Below are 13,755 nucleotides of genomic sequence, written 5' to 3' on the forward strand. Positions count from 1 at the left end.
ACACACACACACACACACACACACACACAACTAACTGCTGTGTTTTACCTCTGGGTCCCTAGATATTTGGAGCAGCTCAGGCCAGCCTTTTAATCATGTAGTTGATAAATTAGATGCAGCCCAACTACTTCTTTCTTGGTTTTTGCCACATCTAAGGATGTATATTATGTACTCATCCAATAACCATTGAGGTGGTAATGGGTAGTTACAAAGGGGCTCTAATTACATATAAATAAAAGAGAAAAGCCAGTTTATTTTTAGGTCTGGCTTACCCTCCACCACACCTCCCCACAGCAAAAGAAATAAGAGCTTTCTTTTTCAAGTTAAACAAAACTTGGGGAGTGAATGGCTACCATTGCACCTCTTCTCTTCCCCCCAACCCCCGAAAGTGGGAGTGGTATAAAACCAGATCCCCAAGAGAGTTAGAAGATACAGGCGGGAGCTGGGTAGGTACAAATCTGCCACTGCTGTAGAGTGGCACAAAGATGAAGTGTCGACCCCAAGCTCTCTGTGTGTGGGATATGCACGTGGCCTCTGAGCCGAATAGTCCCCCTCTTCAGGCATCACTGCATAGTGCGCTCTTGCGACGTCTCTCAGAGCAGACGAAATGCTAACTAGAAAAGTAGATGTTCTCGTTTGGTGAGGAATGACAGAATTGTTGTATGCTTATCCATTTCAGGAGATTGATAGAATGAGATGTTATCTGGCCACACTTACTCAAAATGCTACGGTCGTTATTGACAAGGGGCAGAAGTACAAGCAGCATCCAAATTAAAATAAAATGAATAGTAACTGTAGACAGTACTTTAATCAGTGTGTGATTAGTTTGGGAAATAAGCTTCTAGTAAGACTTGTGAACTCTACTGGAATTGACAAGTGTATTGCCCATGTTTTCGTGCCCATCCTGGATGCAACTGTTTGAATTAGAATTTGTCCATAGCTCTCTTTATTGCTGAATGCTTATTCTCTTACTGCACCGTAGCCTATGGCAGCCTCCAAGTGGGATATGTAGCACCTTACAATGGGATGGGAATGGTTCATGTGACCCAGGGACATTGTGGCCTTTAGGAATAGCAAGTGGTAGTGGAAGGAATTTATGCTCCTCCTCTCCATTCTCCCCCCCCCCCCCCAGCCAATTATGTCAGGGAATAGTCACCACTCGATGTTTTGTCATCAGCAGTTCCCAAACCTTGCTGCTCTCCCTGTGTAGCCAAGAGCTAGCAGCAGGCTTCAGAATGGAACTTTGTCTTGCAGATGGACCTATCTAGAAACAACATTGCTTTGCTTTCAGTAGATTTTAAGTTATTGTTCTGTCCCTGAAAGGTGGCAGTCGTTATATATGTAACAGTAATGTAAACTTTCTATGGGAAATACATTGTTAAAGTTCATTTTAATGCAAATAGTAGGTAACTAAAACTGGAGGCCATGGGGATATACTACAAAGTAAACAACATGGGGAGAGTTGTTGGTGTTGCTAGAGTTGTAGAAATGGTATATGACTTATTAAAGTTTGGGTAATGCTGGCCTAGAGGAATCAAAAGAGTCCAAGAGGGATGAAACTACGACCAAGAACAGCATCCATCCATGGGGCTTGGCAAAAGGTCTGATACCTTGCAAACCCTGGCCTCTCTGGGTGGGTACTGCCAGGTGAGTGAACATGAGTCAGTGTTGAAGCTGACAACCCTGTGTCCTCCTGTCTGCCTTGGCAACCAAGCTTTGAAGGTAGGGAGGAGAACTTTAGCAAGTATGAATTGAAAGACAAATGGATCTAGACTATAAAGACGCTAGCCTCTGCAGGCTTATAGCATCTGTCATGATTTTCCTCCATCAGCAGTGCGCTCCCTAGATGAGAATGCAGCTAGCTTTTAAGGACACTACGGCCTGAAGAAAGGTTACCTCCATCATGTCTGCCTTCAGCAAGGCTGTCACATGTTCCCCTGTCCTGAAAATATACACACTGACCCTTTCCCCCTTTCCTCCCACTTACTCTGAGTTCTAGACCCTGAGAGCCAGGTCCTCTGTACTGACAGGCCGAGGGCTCCATACAGCTGGACCACAGAGCCCAGGACCAATTATTCTTGCATTTTAATACGCTCCAATGCTTAAAACCTACCTGATTTGTTATTTTAAAGCACACCAGTTCTCCCAAAAAGAAAAAGGAACTTCTTGCTCTTATCAAAGTATATACACGTGGTTTGCACAGAAATGTTATTCCTCATGACAGTATGTGAAGGAAAACAGATCTCTTCTTGACTGAGGCCAGATGTTTTGTGCTCTTTCTTCAGGGACACACTGTAACAAAAATGTTTTCTGAAGTGTCTCAGCAAAATTCATCACTGATGCTGTAGTACAATGTTGTATGCCATTGAGGAGTCCTCTTGGCTAACAGGAAGTGAGACAGACACACTCACTTCCTGTCCAAGGCATACTAAGCACAAGTAGAAATGAAAGTGGCAAAATGCCTATAGTGTCAGCATGTCCTCTATGAGCCAGGTCAAGATACAGACAGTCGACTTTGGAAACAGATACAGACCCTGGCTACACACAGCAACGGTGTGGCACTCTGATGGCTGTTGCATTCCAGCGCATTTTTCTCACCAGTACATTTCCTTTGGTGGCAATATCACAGCAGTGATAGATCACTGAACTGGGAAGACAGAAAAAGAGAGAGTTAGATACAGGGTTTATATCTAAAATTTTGCAAACACTGACTTTTTTAATAGCTGGCACTTTCTCTAAAAACTTTAAAAGCTGTACTGATTGCATAGCAATATGAAGTTCAAAACAACAACACAAACACGCCTGGTCAGAGGCAAGGCAGCTGACAGAGAGGGGACTGGCCTTCAAGCAGACCTCATGTATTTCTGTTTGGGGAGAGAGGTTAAATGGCAGGTATCCTGCACTGTTCATGGGAAAATGGTATACACGCTGCTACTGATGGTAAGGGAAAACAAGACTTAAAATGCGAGCATTTGAAAATGTAAGCTGTACTAGGCCCATACCCCATAAAGACTTAATATCATTTTTACAGCTCTTGTCAAGCTGTCCTAACCTCCAGAACTTTCAAGAGTGTACAAAGGGTTTGTATGTAAACCCCCGAGGATGTGAGTCCAATCTCTGGGATCCCCATGATGGAAGGAGAGAACTGACGGTCACAAATTATCCTGACCTAGACGTGCACACCATAGCATCAACATGCGTGCACGCACATGCACACACGCGCACACATACACACACCACATAAAAATGTTTCTTTGTTCACTCAACAAACATCCATGTACAAATGTAAGTCTTGTGCTGGATGTTAATAGAGATAAAAGGAACCTGCTGAAGAAGCAGCTTCCAGTAAGTGGGGGAGCTTCACGGCTAGCTTGTGGTGGGGCCAGGGAAGTCCATGCGAGAGAAGTCAAGGAGAGAAGGTCAGGCAGAGCATGCATGGGGTACAAGCAGGCCATGAATGGTTCTGAGTGCGGTGGGCTAGGGAAAGGCCTTAAAAAGTATGGGAGGAAAGGTTGGATGTCAGTATCGAGGGGAGAGAGTTACGTTGCAAGGAGAACACATTGAGGGGACAAGTCATAGAGTGAGTCACTAAGAGGCACGTCCTGCGGGGTGGCCAAAGGGATCAAGACTGTGAGGGACTAGGAATGTGAACTGAGATCAAAGTGGGAGCACGGTGCCTTAAAAGCCGTGGGAAGCTGTCTGAGCCTTCTTGGCAGGCAGTGGGGGCAGAGTGAGTGACGGCAAAAGGTAGAGGAAAGAAAAGGAAAGGGGAGATTAATCAAGCATGTCTACTAGGCTTGATGTCTGACTACACACAGTTATGGATTACATATATTCTGTGAATTTGGGGAAGGGAATTTTGTATCACTTTTGGCTCTAACGAGTCTGTTGCTGCTTGCTGTGACATTTTCCCAGTGGATGCTCATGGCCAAACCAAATGCTTGATTCCAGGTAAAGCCCTGCGACCTGAACTCCAAAGTGGGGCTTCTCTGTCCCTTTAGTTAAGCGCTAGAGTGAGTGGTTTCACCCATGACAGAAGTTGAAATCATGGGAGGCTAAGAAAAAACAGGGAAAATCCACTGTGCTACCCCTTTAGCTTTAGAATACCTTCTCATGTCACCGCCCAGAAACAGACTCCAACTGCGGTCTCTGATCTTCTTTGGGAAAGACCTAGGACAAAGGCACTGTGGACAGTTTATGTGTGGGCCTTGGGGTGGAGACTATGGGGACTTCCTGTGTGCACTTCTCAGGGAGGCGGCTCTGGCAGAGAAGCCCGGGCAGACACTGCAGTTGTTCCTTCATTTGTGCAGGCGAAGATGCAGATCAGATCTAATTAATTTTCTATCCTCTTGACAACCAGCTGAATTCATCTCAGGTCTTGACGAGATTATTGTTGAAAGGGGAAAAAAGTTAAATGTCAGCCATGCAAAAGCTATTTCATCTCCCTGCTTGCCTGAATCAGTACAGCAATATTAGAATTTTCTAGACAAACCCACTAAGCCCCCCCCTTTTTTTTTTTACACATACCATCCATTTTTCTCCCAAAATGACGGTCTTAAATTATGATTAGGAAAGCTTAAACATTTACTTTTAAAACAGCAACTTGAACCACGGTGTATTAAAGATAAATTCACTGTCCACTTGTGCTTCTTGCCTTTTACTCTGGAGCTGTGTTCTAGGCCCTGTCATTCCTGACGTGACATTTTGCCCCCACTTTGCCCCTCCATCTCTCTTTTTTTCACACTCTCTCCCAACTTTTGTATACACACACACACACACACACACACACACAATGACAAAGTTTTCTGACAGCTTTAATGGAGCTTTCCAAGACTCTGGGGACTAGGGGAGGCCTGATCTTATTAAGAGAACATCTGGAGCAGCTGCACACTTGCTCCTTAGTTGATTCCACTGCACCCTAGGTTCCTCTAGGTTCCGTTGTGTCTCCGTAATGAAACTGTGAAGAGTCAGTTGAATAGTTTGGGTCCCGTGTAGGAATGGAAAAATAATATAGCTTGCACTCAGCGCTTAGTTTTGTGTCGTTTGTTATTCTTGAGACATCTGAGACAGCTTTCTTTGCAGCTCCCAGTGTTATGTGGGCAGACTGGTCCACAGAGGGCGACATAAAATGGGCAATTTCCTAAGAATCGCTTCTCTTTTCTTAATGTTACACGTGAGGATGGCCTCGAGCTCTGTAGGGCTTGTCCAAAACATATAACAAACACCACTGCCCCCGAGAAAAAGGACATGAAAAGCTGTGTTCTGTTGTTGGAACCAGGGAAATACAGGCTATTTAAAGTCTTAAGTAAAGCCCCATAAAGTGCACGGACTGCTGACTGGACAGTCAGCAGCCCCATGAACTAACTTCATTAGACATCAAGCTCTTTAGCACTTTAAGTCTTACCAAGGCCTTGCAGCAAGCTCCTGGGACATAGTGGAGTTTGTTCAGATGCTGGGCACATGTTAAATGAGACCTTAACCAGTGTCAGAGAGCTCGTTACAGACAAGGTTTGTTGTCTCCAATTAATATGTCTTAGCCTCTTCTAAGTCTGCAGCTTGTGACAATCTGTGTGAAGTAGTTTGTTTCTAAGGGCATAATCGGAATTGGCCTACCCTGGTTGTTTTTAAAAGTTCGTATTTTTACAAGGATGCTTTTCTTTTCCAAATGTTGCATCCACCATTAGTTCACTGGGGTTGGAGGCAGTCGTTATGAACGGTATAGAAATAACAGAAGTTCCATATGGACAGCCACTGACAAGCCTTTATTCGAAGGGGGAAATGGTGACAAATTCATAGGGCTGTAAACTATATTATGCCTAACCTTTTAGACATATTAAAGCCTGTCATTCGCAGTCCCCTAGCCCCTTGTTATTCATAAATAATAGATAACCCTGAACACAATCATCTGACATTTGTTAAGGTAATAAATACACCCTAAAGTGCTGATTGGCCTTGCCCTCTGACTTAAAAGCACACAACAGAATCTAATGTAACTTAAAATGTCATGGATTTTGATGGGTTTTCAGATTCAGTTCTCCTTAACAGACCCGAAGTGCCACGTTCCACCGAGTTCTCTGCCTTCCTGGGCTTTTTCATTATCATAAAGCAGAGTGAACCATGAACTCAGGTTCCTCCTTTTGTTTAAAAAATATTTAAAAAAAAAAAAAGAGGACCTTCCTGTGTTCCTTTCCTTGTGTATAGTCATGTGGGAGGGTGCAGGGTTGGGGGGGGGGTCACAGTTTCACATGCCCCAAGCCCTTTTCAGTAGTCATGAATGGACTTTAAGGAGCTGATTTGGATAGCCATTGGATGTGGCCCATTAAAGGAAGCCACTTTACCCAGTACTGGACACTCAGAAGCATTCTGTCTCTTATTCCCCAGAGATCCAGGCACACCAGGGCCAATCCAATCAGGGACACATCAGGGTTATGTAACCCAACCAATACCCAATGGCCACTGTTACAGACAGGGGAGCATGTCCTCATGTTAGGGCCACTGGAGGCCATAGGCATTTTCTCAGGAGCCACGGGACTAACAAGCTAAGGTGGTTTTGTTTGGTGTTATAAGGGCAATAACATATTTTAGGGTACATGTAATAGTTTTGTAAGGTACTCACATGCACATGCCCCCACACAGACACATATGCATGAATAACAATAATAGTAAATCTTTAAAAAGACAAATGAAAGAAATTTATGCAAGGTAAAAAAAAATGTGATGGGATTTGGTTGTTTTCCAATAAAATAGCATCACTTTTGTACTCTGTCACAATGTTAGTGTTAACCAGAATAAAGAAACCGAACATAGAGCCTAAGATTGGCGCTTGAACACCACCAAGGCACACTTGGTTCATTAACTTCTTACGTTTTTCATAAAGCATTTTGGAAATCTGATTACCCATTGTCTCAGTTGTTTCTGAGCTAAATCATGTAGGTTTTTTTTATCTAAAAAGATTGCAGATGACATTTGAGGCAAGGTTCAAAATTGTGTCTGGGCCCAGCTGAGAGCCGGTTCAGGCTGGACCTCAGAACCACCCACAGCAAATGTAAAAAGCTAGGTACAAGATACCTACAGCCTAAAAAACATTTTCTTGATCAAGATAAGGACCAAGGTTAAAACAAACAAACAAATAAACATACAAGCTGCCTATGTAGGTACAAGATACCTACTATATACATAAACTCTAAGATAAAATGAGAATCTATCTGATGTTTATTTAAAACTTAATGCCTTTTCTTTTTCTGCTCAGGACAACTGACTTGTTTCTAAAACGAGAAACATTTCCTCAGAAAACAGGTTGCAGCCTAGCTTATACAGAGTCTAAAAAAGAACATTTAAAACTATACAATCTTGTTTTTATTCCAATATGATGATAATTGTATGTTCATTGTTAATAGTTATGTTATATTTTGTCTTTAAAAGAGGTCAAAAATGAAACAGACCGAAATAAAAGAGAGACTGCTAACTTTAAAAAGTCCATGTTTACATGAATTCAAACTATAATACAGTTAACTCATATTGTTAATTCCACTACAGGGGAATAGCTCTAAGACTGGGGAGACAAGTGCATAGTGCACACCTTATACATTCATAGTTTTAAGACTGTATAGTGCTTATGAACAATTATATGTTTTCAAAATTAAAAAAAAAACAACTGGACACTAATGCTGGATCAGACCTGACAGGATTCATTCCTCCAACATGCTGAGACACTGACATCCCACATCCTTCATGTTCCAGCCCCAAGTGCTTTTTGGTTGCTATTTCTCATCAGGAAAGGACAGCTTCAAAAAAGACTCATGATCCCAACTGGTTCAACATCTCAGACACTGTGACTCCTCCCAATGCCTAATCTATGTCCTGCCAGGAAAAAAAAAAAAAAGAAAGAAAGAAAACAAAATAAAAAGGAAAGTTTGAGTTATAAATTCTGAGCCCATTTCCAGGGATGCTGGCATTTTCAGTCGATTCCAAACCATCTGGTTAGCGTTAGGCCCTAAGACTAGAGGAACACCGTTGCCTGCCAAGATAACCACAGAAAGCTACCATTTCATTCTCCGTGTGGTCATCCCTGTGGGCTGGGGTGTGGCCCCATGGGAGATTGCAGTCTGCAGTGGACGCTTTTGCCGCTTGCTTTCTTCTCTTCCTCAGGATTACAGTGGGCCCTGTGTGGTTAGCCCTGGTGGTGCTGGCTCTTGCCTGGCTCATTCATTCTGATTGCCTTGGAGGACTCTGAGCCTGACAGTTTGTTGCAATAAGATTTTTCAAACAAGAAAAATTGGGTAGTTAGATTCTATTCACTCAAGTTGTTATGAGGATTTCAAGGAAATTGCAGGCTTGTCTTACAGAACCGGGAGTCTATTTTTAGGGTATCCTACTCCGGGGCTTTTCTTGGGGTTTTGCCATGGTTCTTAGTTCTCAGACCCAACACAAACCCCCTCTGGCTCAGCGATGGAGGAAATGTCCATCCTCCTTTTTGCCTTTGCATATTTCTCTAAAGGACACAGAGAAGCTTTGTTGTCTTTGTGGTCACCGGGTCTGCTCTACACAGATGCCTATTAATCACTTCACTATGGAGACAGACACATCCGTCATGCCACCGCAGCTCTGAAACAGGCAGCCCGCTGAACAAGAGCGAGGGGCTAAAGTACACACTTAACCATTTCGAGTTTCCTAGGCCGCCTGCATCGTAGACCAGGAGAGAGGTCACTGGAGGGCTTGGGGAGGGCTCCTGCTCTTAGCTTAATAAGCAGAACTGATTTTATCTAAGTTTATCTGTTTTAAAAGGTCATTCAGCATCTCCTAGGTCTCTGTGTTAATAGCAGGTAATGGCACACTTGAAGATTGAGAGTTCTAATTTTAAAAGAGAATGGTAATAATAATGATGATGATGATGATGATGATGATGATAATAATAATAATAATAATAATAATAATAATAATAATAATAATATGATAGCTGTACTTTCGATGCAAGGGTACTTGGCCCTGGGTTCTTTGTAAGCTAGTGGTTTTTCAGTGGTGAATTCAATATAGAACAAAGCAATCTCAGAGTCCGCTTCCCCCTGACAAGAGGCAAGAATTTTCCTTGTAAAACTTCCAGGTCTTCTAAATACCTTTTTTTTGGTCATTCAGGGCTGTTCAAATCCTCCCAGATGTCTGTAGCTTCTATTTTTCTTAGTTTTCCTCCAGCTGTATTCATTTACCCAAGTGTTTGTTTACAGTTGGTTTAACAGATATCTGCTCAACATCTTCCTTCCTGGGACTAAGTGATGGATTCATTTCTCTTAGAGTAGCCTTGCTGAGGAAGACATGCCTAAAGTATACGTATCCCACCACTGATGATTATAGGAGAGATTATCAGAGCCCCAGGGTACACATAGAAAGTAGAGCTGGCTTCGCTGAAGCTTAGAGTCTGGTAATCAAGCCACCTGCGTGAGAGTGTGGGCGATGCTTCCCTGACAGAGGGGGCAAAGATTTGTGAAACCCAAGTACCAAAGGGTGGTGCAGCAGGGTGGGGAACCAGAAAGAAGCTAGGCTCCTGCCTGTTGTTGAACACGGCTGTCGCCTTCCTCCATCTCTACAGTTCTGCACATCTTTTAAGGTTCAGCTCAATTTCGTCTCCTTGTTAAATTAGCCTCGGAGTAAGAATGATGCATCCTGTTCCGTTTTTATACTTTGTGGCATGGAGGGCAAGGTCTTCCTTCCCCTTCCTGGCTTGTGCCTCACTCACCACCGCCCCAGCCTCCCCGTTCTGTATTAGTGTGTTCAGGGAATGTCTGTCTGACCAGGGCTGCCACAGAGCTGCTAATATTAGGAGGGTGAAAAGAAAGACGCCAAGAGAGTCTCAGTCTCATCCGGAGTTAGGAGGTAGCATCCTGTCTGCAGTACGCTGTCCCAGAAGCCAGGTCTGGCTCCCATGCGCAGATGAGACAGGCCCAGAGCAAGTGTAGTCAGATCTACTCACCTAAGCCTTCTAAACAGAGGACTGGGTTTCTGACCTTTCAGAATTCATTTTCAAGGTCATCATGGGGAAACTCGGAACTCTATCAGGGCTCTTCTTGATTTTACAATATATAATTGCTCTTATTTTGATTCATGTGTTGCAGGGCCTGGGGGCAGTATCATTCATAATCTTTTCATTGCTCTGGCCTCTAAAGAGCTTCATATTCCCTCACTGAGGCCTCCAGGCAACCTGAAAACTCTCACTTCAAAAAGAAAAAAAAAAGCACAGAGAATCTACCCTTCTTAGTTCTGCCAATTTAAGGCATGATTTCAGAGAAATCGCTATACCATTGTGCTCCTTGCTTCCTGCAATAGGAAGGTGGGAATGAAGATCCATTTAGCACCTTATGACTGGTGACAAATAGCTGGTGGTTAATGAATCAATGCGAAGCATTTTTCAGATACTGTTTTTGTTCTTAATGCCCCATTTTCAACTGGTGAGAACAGAAGTGCCAGGGACTGGTAGAAGCATGTCAACAGCCCAGGGTAGGGTGCCTATGCTTTTCCTTCTGCAGCATGGGGGTACTTAGACAGGCTGCTGTATAGCACCTGAAGCAATGGATGGTCACTCGTTCCTGCCGCAGCCGGTGGCCCTTTGCTCTTTGCAGAGATGCATTTGTTTCAAATGAAGCAAGCCTGCCAGAGCATCAGTTGTCATAAATAATACTTTTACCCTCAGAGGCTCCTTTGGAATTACTCCGAAGACAATTTCTTTTCACATAAGACAGTTTCTCTTATTGTTTCGAGCAAATACCAGGGTACCTTTATAGCTCTCTCCTTGTCTGATGGGTGTTGCAATGATTATTGAAGATCATGGCTTTCTGAGACTACAAAACCAAGGTTATATAGTCAACCCAAAAATAACGCACAAAGTTAGGAATGTATTTTAAAATGTCTCCACAATATACTGAGTGCCTATATGTTCAATAGTCACTCATTAGGCTACCCAACTCTGAATGTGGGAGAAGGCCAAGGTGACAAGTGCAAGTAAGCAGTACAAGTGGCAACTGCTTCAAGGAACTGAGTATAGAATTAGCAACTGGGCAGGTGACTGTCCTTGCTCTGGTTTGCTTACTAATTTCCAGCTTTGTTTTAATTAGTTCAAAGTTCAGGACCTCCAAGCTGTCCTGAAATACTTGGCCACATTTAACAATATGAGGAGCAGGAATGATGTGTCCACCTGCCTCTCTGGGAAGATGGATAACTGGCAGGCCCAACCAGAGCTGCTGTGACTTACCACACTGATGCCCTCAGAGAGCCACTGACCCACCATTTACCTTGTGTAGAGTCTTCTGACTTTTAGCTCCGCCTCCCAAACTGTGACATTCAAACTTGGTCTTCATTTGATTGTCTTAACCCTCCTGCAAGACAGTAAGACTATATTGGGCTCAAAGTATAGATGAAAAGTCTGAGGTCCAGAGCTGTTAAGCCACTGTCCAAAGTGTCACCAGTCTGTGGGCGAGGACCTAAGACTCCAGACCTTAGGTAATATGGCTTGACTCAGCCCCATCGAGCCTCTCACACAGAGCTTTGTGTTCAAACCTTCTCCATGGCTAAATCACAAAATTAATTTGGCCACTGCCATGAACCCTTCTTTCTTGATTTCCATGGTGTACACAGACGTCCTTACGTTTAAGTTCCCCCTCCCTAGCTTCTCTTTCCATTTAATATCTGGTCTGTTTTTAACACGGAGCAGCTTAGGGTTTCTGAATTTTTCTAAACAGAAGAAGGAAACTCCCTGCTCCACTCAGTTGAAAGATGGAGAGATACAGAGAGGGTTTTTGTTTTATATTTTTTTTTCTAAAGGTACTATTTACATAGAAAAATAAGACTGAAGAAAATAGCCACATCATTTTCCTGAAAGGTCAGATCCTACTTGACTGGTTAACAGCCAGAAACCTGAACTCAAATGTCATCATCTAAAAAAAGCCTTGGCTGGCGAAAGAGCGAGCGGTTTCTATGAGTCTCAGACAGCTAAAGACCTTTGCACATGAAAGAAGAATATTTAGGAGCTAAAATTATTAATAAGAAGCAACGGATAAGTGTGGTGATTGCACGGAGCTCCCTATGAAGTTAAAGCATTGTTCTCCAGCCTTACTGTGCTGAAGTCGCCCTCTGCTCACCATGCACATGTGTGGTGCGGGGCTCCGGGACAAGACACACATATCCACAGGCAAGGAGCTGTTAGGGGCTGAACTCAATCACATGAGCAAACTCATTTTGAGATGAAGGACCACCCTCCCCACCCCCCCCTTCTTATAAAAGGGCAACCTGCAGGGGGAGGGGCCGACTGTGTAGGAGATGGGTGATGGCAGACCGGCATTTTCTTAGAGGTGGAGGTGTGTAACCATATGACACACAGCTAGTGAGGACACTCTGGCTAGAAGATGGCTTTCTGATTCACAGGTCTTCAGAGCAAAGACTATTATTTTCTGGGACTAGCCTTCTGGCTCACTCGTTTGGCCCCATGCACATCTGTCTATACATGCACAAAGGACAGAGTGAAGGGAAAAGCAGCCTTGCGTTCCTCTTGCTCATCGCCAAACTTGCTGTAATGAAGGAAAACACCTGGTCGTTGCATGGAGGTTAGATGGGGAATCCTTACATATCTGGTGTGCCAACGCTCAGCTTTCGTCTTACCTTTCCTTTTATCATCTAAATGGAGAGAGCCATGTAAACTCAAAGTCCATAGGAGGCAGCTTCCTCTAATAAGCAAATTTTTAGGGGAAGACAGTCCCCACTAAATATGAGCACCTAAAGGGACACTGTAGGTGGTGAGAACTTCACCCACTGCCCGCTATGGATGGGAGTCTTGCCATGGCTAGAACCGTGGAACTCACCAAATCAATGAGAAAAGTGAAGCCATTTTCTTCACAGGTGTACACACCAGTTTGTACAATTATGTGTAGGAAGTTAAACATGTGTGCAATAGAATTCCATGCACATTCAAAACTGAAGGAAAATCAGTTGGTATTTTAACACAACAATGAGGAATTGCAAATTTTAGGAAGACTGTTTCATTAGCACATTTTTTCAGGCGGAGGTATTAAAACCTATTTGAATGTAAGACAGCCCACCGGCTGGGGCACACCAAACATATAATGTGTGAGTTAGAGCCATATTTCCCTGCTGCGTTTTTTGTTGTTATTTTGTTTTGTTTTTTGTTTCCTCTCCTCCTTGGTTTTTAACCCCTTAAAAAGATCATGAAAATAAATCTGGAAATCTTTGAAAACTGTCACATTGGGAAACTTTTCCATAACTCACCATCTTCCACGGTGCTCCATGGGGTTCCTCGGCACCTCCATCACCAAGGGTACTTGTTTAATCATAAAGCCTTGCCTCTTAAAAGGTGTTTGCTACTTCTGTTTACTCCCACTGGAAGTCACAATCCTTTGTCACAGGACGGTCACACCCGCACCTCCACGCCACAGCAAGCACACGTGATGTCACAATAGGAGTGAATCCTTGAGAGGGGAAAAAATGTGCTCTTCCAGCTAGGGCCTCTGGGTTTCTAAGCCGTCACTTCAATAATCAAAATATTTTAGTCAAAACCACCAACCTTCCCGCATGACAGGTCTGAGCTGTGACATTTAAAAGATAGCAGCAAGAATCAGCAAAAGTTGAAGGGTTGAATGGCATGAGTTTAGGAGTGGATGGAGTTTGTTTTTTTTTTTTAATTTCATTTCATTCTAATTCAGTGCCACTTACATTTGCCAGTAAAATACATTAAACATGTTCCAGAAAGGGTTGATT

The 13,755-nt window shown here is 43.4% G+C and overlaps 1 protein-coding gene and 1 long non-coding RNA gene across 4 annotated transcripts in view; one reads left to right on the forward strand and one right to left on the reverse strand.

Moving 5' to 3' along the window:
• The window catches only part of SEMA6A (semaphorin 6A), a 119,130-nt gene that overhangs the window by 100,118 nt on the left and 5,257 nt on the right, over window positions 1–13,755 (forward strand). The window lies entirely within an intron of this gene.
• Window positions 1,330–8,721, reverse strand: LOC311595495. Its single transcript, XR_014778467.1, has 3 exons — window positions 7,679–8,721; window positions 4,108–4,377; window positions 1,330–2,647 (listed from the first exon to the last, which is right to left on the reverse strand). It is a non-coding gene; the product is annotated as an uncharacterized lncRNA (long non-coding RNA).

This window comes from Acomys minous (genome assembly GCF_964271855.1).
Source record: "Acomys minous genome assembly, chromosome: 4".
In the NCBI taxonomy this organism is placed as follows: Eukaryota; Metazoa; Chordata; class Mammalia; order Rodentia; family Muridae; genus Acomys; species Acomys minous.